Here is a 7,990-nt window from a genome sequence, read left to right on the forward strand (position 1 = left end):
AGCATCCATAGCTATTTAGAGAGTCACTTTCAGATATTTAGGCATTATTTCATATAGAAAACTTTATAGAAAGAAATTTTCATCTCTTGGGAAGTGACTTCTGAAAATAAAAATATGTAAGCATTTACTTCTCTTTCTTTATGACTTTCACACCAAGGAGGCCAAATGACAAAAACAACAAACAACAATAAAGCATTATTTAGAGTAAAAGCAGTGCTGTTGGGAATTATATATTGTATGGCTTTAACAGTCTGCTTCCTTGTTTGAATTTGATAGTGTTACCAGTTTAACCACCTCAAATTTTGCACTTTTTCTACAGGTTTTTATATCTTCATAAATACAGCATTGTGGTTTGCAAAGATAAGGGCATTCTCTGGACATTTTGCTTTTCAAATACAAAAAAAAATGATGATGCACATTTTTATGTTACTAACCTCCATAAATAGATATACCATTATCTTTTTCCTAAGTGCATTGCAGATTAATCACTCTCAATTAAAATAGTCCCAAATTGAAAACACTAGTTTTTTTAAGTTAATAGAAATTGTATCCATTTGGTATTGTTGCTTTAACAGTTCAATTTGCAAATAAAAGAGCAATTATAATCATTTATCTCCACAAAAAATTAAAGATTTATAGAATGTTTTCTTTCATGAAAACAGCACCACCATCTGGAATCCTAGAGTCTGTGCAATGAAAGAATTAAATTACAAGATTCTGTTTTGTTTTAGCTGGTAGAAAAGTAATTTGTCTCTTCCTGAGAGGTTTTACTGGTAAAAATAATGCAAAAAATTGCAGGTTAGAAATAGCTGTATTCCACCCCACCACATGGGATCCATGTTGTTTATGTCCTACAGAAATCAGTGCATTTTAATGGAGCTCTCACATGATTTCTTTTATGGTTAATGTTATTAAAAAATTAACATTTCAATAGGAATTAATTTTATACACCCTCTGACTATGCATTCTCTCCACAATAGGAAAACACATTTTTTAAAAAATTCAACCTAAGGTTAAAGAAGTCTGATGTTCCAGTTTCTTAATTTTTATTTTTTGAGTAGAGGTTAATTGGGGCAAATGATGAAAAAAAATAATGGAACCAGTTCTCAAAAATTGAAAAACTTGTAAAATATATTTTTAATATACACTGTACAGAATTATTATTATAATTATTACATGAATTCAATGGACCACTAATAGCATGCCATTTTAGGTATATACATGTGGATCAAATATATGTTTAACAGTTTTCCTCAACACTATATAAAATTAAGCAAATTTTAAGTTCTTCAAAAATGAAAAATACTATATAATATTTGTTAAAATCCTTGCTGTTCTCATGAATGGAACAAAGCAATTGATTCAAGAGTCAAAAATATCATTCAACACTCTAAACAATCATTTTCTTGTATTGTTGTATGGGAATGTTTTAATCAATGGCTTAATTGACATTGTTTTTTTCCATAAATCAGCCTTAAACCAAACACTCCAATGTTCCATTCAGTTGCCAAAGTCAGTCTCATCCTGCACTGAGCCATGTGCATCCTCTAAAGTGGAACCAAGAACAACTATGTTTCCTGGAAAACAAAGGCAAAGATTCTCCAGCTATGTCAAACGAACATCACAGATAAACATGCTTTTATATCTATTCCCAATCTCTCTTGCATTTCAGTTTTCTACTTTGTAACTATATTACCAGTCAGTTCGTTTGACACTCTTCTTCTTTATCACTATTATTCCAAGGACACTGAACCTAGTACTAAACAGTTACTGAACACTGACAGTGTACCAACCCTGCTCTAAGCACTTCATATGTATTCATTCGTTCTCATTACAATCCTATGTAGCAGGCACTACTACTTCCCCCACTTTTGAAGACAAGAAAGCTGAAGCTCAGAGAAGTTAAGTGACTTTGTGATCTAACCAAAGTCACACAACTAAGAAGCAGACCATGGATTTTAACACAGGAAGGCTGGTCTCCAATGCCCTGATTTTATGCACTTGAGTGCTGCTTCTCAACCCATGTATAATCCCATCAGTGGTCTTTGACTTCGACCATCGTTTTGTATTTTATTTATTTCAATCCAAACTTGCCTTATTTGGAGTAAATTCCAAATCAATTTGTAAGACTTTTTCCATACTTAATAGTATTTTTTGTCTGCACACGTTTAAATTGCTCTCTTCAAAAGTCCTTCATATTCAATAACACTTTGAAATTCAATTATGTAATTTCTAAAATATTATCTAACTTTTAAAAATCTATGGCTCAATTAGCATCATCTATCAAAACGAATGATGCACATACACTTTGAACAATTTCTCAGCTAAAATTTTATCTTACACATATTCTCCCATATGTCCTTAAAGACAAATGTATAAATATGTTCACTTCATCACTGTAAATGCAAAAGGTTAGAAACAATCTAAATGCCCCTGCCTAGAGGACCGATTAAGTATAAATTATGTCCCATCCTTGCAATGGGATACTATATAGTCATTAAATGAATGAGCTAGATTTATACATATTCAAATGGAACTAGGTTCAAGATAACATGAATTTTAAGAAAGTTGCAGAAGGGATATTTAGGATATTTCAATTTATGTAAAACAAGATATTTATATTAATATATACCTATAAGTAAATAGAAATTTTAAGTAAATGCCTCTGGAAGGAGTTTGTAGACATATCTCAGTGTTCACGCTTGTGTTCTATAAATGTTTACTATGTCCATATATTATTTTTAAATTAAAACAAACTAATGAGAGAGAAATGTAGAGTCAATGTTTCTATGAGCAAAGCACTGCATTTGGAGCAAATATTCTTAATTTCCTGTCCTGCACCAAGGAAACTGGCATTTGTTATGGAAAAGGACCATGTATGCACACAGTCTTCTTGCCAAGCAAGAATTTAATGCTGTAAATACACAGATTTCAAGTAAAAGGAAGAAAAGCACATCTCACTGGAGTGAATAGAGATGGTATCAGAGTAAGCCGCATTAGAACTGGACCCTGAGGTGTTTTGCTGGGGCAGCATAGGGCTTAGAAGAGTGAATTCTGGACCCAAACTCCCTGGACTCCAATCTGGCTCGAGCAATGATATGCCACGTGATTCTGGGCAAATTATTCAGCTTCTGTCTTTAATTTCCTTATTAATAAATTAGGGATAATAATAGTGCTTGTCTCATAGTATGGTGATAAGGTTGAAATGAGTTGTTATACACAGAGAATATGGACCAATACATGGCATTCAAAGCACCATTCAAGTATTTGCTATTACTATTTATTTAAACAGGGTAAAAGGTAAATTATTTTCAAAAGGAAGTATGAGAATCAATTAAAATAGGAGGAAATTAAGCTCAAACCCTCTTCAAACCTTACGCAGAAATAATTGCAAGTGAATTAAAGATTTAAATATTTAAAAAATGACAAAGGTATAATAGGAAACATAGATGCATTAATCTTCTACCTTAGTCATGAAAGACACCTTTCTAAATATGATCCTCAAAGTCAATACCTCAAAAAGATCATAGACTGAACATGCTAAAAAATAAAAAACTTCTTTAACACACACACACACAAACTGTTGCAATCAAAGTTCAAAGAAAAACAATGATGAAATATTTGACCTTGCTAAGGATCAAAGAAATGCAAATGAACAACAATGATCAATGCTCATCGATTCTGCAGATAAATGTGGCAAAACAGGCACTTATCTACAGTATCGACCAGAGTAGAAGTTGGAAAATATTTTCTGGAAAAAATGTTGGCACTATGTTTCCAAAACTATAAAATGCACATACCCTCTGGCCTAGCAATTCCACAGTTAGGAATTTATCCCAGGAAAATAATCAGATATGTTCAGAATGCATGCATGAATGCTAAGTCACTTCAGTAGTGTCCAACTCTATGGGACCTTATGGACTGTAGCCTGCCAGGCTCCTCTGTCCGTGGGATTTTCCAGGGAAGAATACTGGAGTGGGTTGCCATGCCCTCCTCCAGGGGATCTTCCCAACCCACGTATTGAACCCTTGGTTCTTACATCTCCTGGGCTGGCAGGCAGGTTCTTTACCACTAGCACCACCTGGGAAATCCATGTTCAGAATCCAAGATAGCAATCTCAAGACACATTTTTATACCAGTGAAAAAAACAACTTTAAATTTTCATCAATAGGAAATTGGTTCAATAACTTATGATACATCCAGATAAAAAATACTATAAAATTATTTATTAATATGGAAAATGACCAGATTCATTTTAGATGAAAAAGTCAAGTTCAAAGTAGTATGATTAATATGATCTTTTTCTTGAAGAAAATATTTTTGTGCATGGACACAGAAGAATGTCTGAAAAAACATGTATTGCTAAAGTGCTAAGTGTATTAATTACTAGATAATAAGTTTTCAGGTGATTTTCATTTTCTTCTTTAAAAATCTCTTCATTACTATAAAGCAATTATCCTTCAATTTAAAAGTAAATAAATGTTTAAAAAATCTCTTCATTGAAAGTATTTTCTTACAATAGCTAGGTATTACCTTTATAGCAATTTTTTAAACAATACTTTCCATTAGGGAAATCAAAATAGAAGTAGATGTTGAAAAATGAATATGACATACCTTTTTCCTACTGCTAATTTTGGGTCTGTCAGCAATGTTTGTGTGTGTTTGATGGGCAGAGGAGTGAATACAGACTAAGGGGAAAATATTTTTATTATGAATGTAAATACTTGATCTGACAGCTTAACCCACTCAAAGCTGATTTAAATATACCAGTCCTATGGGGTCCCCCCCTGACTAAGGTTCAGCAGAAGAGGGTTTATGCAGAATGAAGTAAGTCAGAAAGAAAAACACCAATATAGTATATTAACACAAATATATGGAACTTAGAAAGATGGTAACAATGACCCTGTATGCAAAACAGCAAAAGAAACGCAGATGTAAAGAACAGACTTTTGGACTCTGTGGGAGAAGGCGAGGGTGGGATGATTTGAGAGAATAGCACTGAAACATGTATATTACTATATGTGAAATAGATCGCCAGTCCAGGTTTGATGCATGACACAGGGTGCTCAGGGCCAGTGCATGGGGATGACCCTGAGGGATAGGATGGGGAGGGAGGTGGGAAGGGGGTTCAGGATGGGGGACACATATGCACCCATGGCTGATTCATGTCAATGTATGGCAAAAACCACTACAATATAGTAAAGTAATTAGCCTCCAATTAAAATAAATAAATATTTTTTAAATTAAAAGTTTATAAAAAAATGAAATTCAAGAGAGAAGAGTTAGACAATCATATTTGCTTTCTCTGAACAAATAAATTTAAGGTGATCTCCAAAAAAAAAAAAAAAAGAAGAGAGTTTATAATTTCCTGAAATATCAGGTTTTTTAAAGGTTTCTGACTAGAATAACGATATTTTTAAACAGCACTATAAATAGGTTGGTGAACTAAACCAGAGAAGGTAAATTTTCCCTTTAAAGTTGACCCTCCACTCAACAAGCCCTGACTTTGTGCCAAGCACAAAAGATACTAAGTACATAAACATAGTCTCTCCTTACAAGGATTACTTTCTAGCAAAATGCAGACAAACAAGCAAACATGTAACACAGTTAACTCTGATAGATGCTAAAGTAAGGAACAAGCATAGAGGTAAGTCTACCTGGGGAGTGAGTGATGAAAGCTTCATAATGGAGAAACTCTTGAGCTGGCTTGGAAGAGATAAAAATGGGGAAGGAGCTCTTGAAATTAAAGATCTGGATTTAGATCAAACTCCACCAACCAGGTGCCTCTGTCCATGGGATTTCCCAGGCAAGAATACCCAAGCAGGTTACCATTTCCTTCTCCATGAGATCTTCTCCACCCAGGGATTGAAACCCCATTTCCTGCATTCACAGGCAGATTCTTTACCACTGAGCTACTAAGGAAGCCCATATATGATGTATATAGATATAGATATGTGTGTGTATGTATGTAGGAGATAACAATAGTACTTAACTCAGGGATTGTTATGAGGATTGAATGGCTAATGCAAGTAAAGAGTTCAGAGTAGTTCCTAGCACCGGGTAAGTGATCAGTGCTGTGCTGTGCTTAGTCGCTCAGTCCTGTCCGACTCCTTGCAACCCCATGAACTGTAGCCTACCATGCTCCTCTGTCCATGGGGATTCTCCTGGCAAGAATACTGGAGAGGGTTGCCATGCCCTCCTCCAGGTGATCTTCCCAACCCAGGGATCCAACCCAGGTCTCCTGCATTGCAGGCAGATTCTTTACCATCTGAGCCACCAGGGAAGCAATCAGTAAGTATGGTGAAGCAGTCATTGATGGAATTCAGGACACTGTACCCCCAAAAAATGACACCTATTGAATATTTCAAGCTGAAAAAGTCTGAGAAAATAGCACAAACAAGAATGTCTCTCTAACCTCCCCTGCCCTGTCCTCTCCTGAAACAAAATCTTAACACCTTCATGTCAGAGGTGCCCTCCCTATATCGCCTTCTCTTATTAGTCTGCTGTGTCAGTTTAATTTTCAGATCCACCCAAGGACCATAAGAGAGTTGAAGAAAACCTTTTCCTCCCCTTCCACTCTTCTTCTGCATAGTTTTCTTGTTTCCTGGTTTTTTTTTTTTTTCAAATGAACCTAAAATAATTCTGTCCACAAAATTCTTAGGATTCCTATTCATATATGCATAGGGTATGAATCTGGAAGAGATTACAACTTGTAACCATAGTTTCCTCTATAGAAGGAAGTAATTTGGAACTTTATACAACTGAATTTTTAACGTGCATATATTACTTTAAAAAAGATAAAAATATCTTTTGAGTTTTCTTTTAAATAACATCTCGGTATTCTCATTAGAATTGCATTCATATATACTGTAGCCTGGTTTTATGTCTTTATTATAAGAATCTGGGTGCTGTTGAGCTGTTGAAAGGTGGCTAGTGTGGCTGGGCAGTGGAAAACTTGATGAGAGAAAAATATCTAGACCTTGAAGGAAGAATGGCTGTTCTTCTGGTGAGAGGACACTCCAGAGTTCGGGAATGGTCTTGCCTGAACACAAAGACGTGAACAAGCACCGCATATGAACAGCAAAACCCCAGATGCTGGGAGTGGGGCTAGAAGGGAGAAATACTGCAATCTCTGTGAAGACAGGGACCTTTCCCCTCACATCAAGCACTCTATCCCCAGTTCCTAGGGCAGTGCCTGTAAGAGCTCCAACAAGTATTTACTGAATGAGTGGATGAATAAGTGAATGGAAAGAACACACAAAACAACTGCAAACATTTTGAATAAGAAATAAAAAGAGCTCTCTCAGTTTGGACTCGAGGCCTCTGTCACAACCACACTCAGAGAGATCACAGGTCAGGTCAAGAAGCATCCTAGCTTGATCCCATTCTTCATACTTATTGGAGTGGAGCAACTGGAGCAGCACTGTATGCCATGCACCTGGCATTGTTCAATCCCTACGTCAGTTGGGACAGAAAGAATAACCCAGAACCCTGGAACGAACTAGGTCCTAATGATCAGTACAAGTTCTACTCTGTGGATGTAGATCAAAGCAAACTGAAGAGAGAATGTCCAGACTTCTAAATGAAATGTTTCAGTATAAAGCAGCTTAGAATGAAGGTCTTCCAGAAGCCATCTGCACAATTTTCCACTTAACCAAGAATTATTTCCCCTCTGAATTCAAGAAATCATGTTGATATATTGTGTTGGGGTTTACACTGATGGATAAATAGTCTGAAGCTTGATATGTGTCATTATTTAATGCTGAAACGCTACTCTGAACTTCATAGCTTAGGATATGGGAAATAAACTATTGGAATTTAAGGGAAAAAAGAAATAAAAATAAATGATGATTTTGAGTATTTTAAAAACAAATTAATAATAGCATGAGAAATAGAAAAAAGATCACTGAGAAGCCTGTTTTAACACTAGTGACAAATATGTGATGAATACCTAATGAATCAAAAAATGCATTTAATGTGGGTCTGAGAG

At 35.3% G+C, this 7,990-nt stretch overlaps 1 pseudogene; it reads left to right on the forward strand.

Annotated features, from left to right (window-relative positions):
• The first annotated feature begins 6,016 nt into the window (after positions 1-6,016).
• On the forward strand, positions 6,017-7,582 carry LOC148777597 (cytochrome c oxidase subunit FA4 pseudogene; annotated as a pseudogene).
• The last annotated feature ends 408 nt before the right edge of the window (positions 7,583-7,990 follow it).

The sequence above is a fragment of the Moschus berezovskii genome, chromosome 6 (genome assembly GCF_049115385.1).
Source record: "Moschus berezovskii isolate FMDL1 chromosome 6, NW_MosBer_1.0, whole genome shotgun sequence".
In the NCBI taxonomy this organism is placed as follows: domain Eukaryota; kingdom Metazoa; phylum Chordata; class Mammalia; order Artiodactyla; family Moschidae; genus Moschus; species Moschus berezovskii.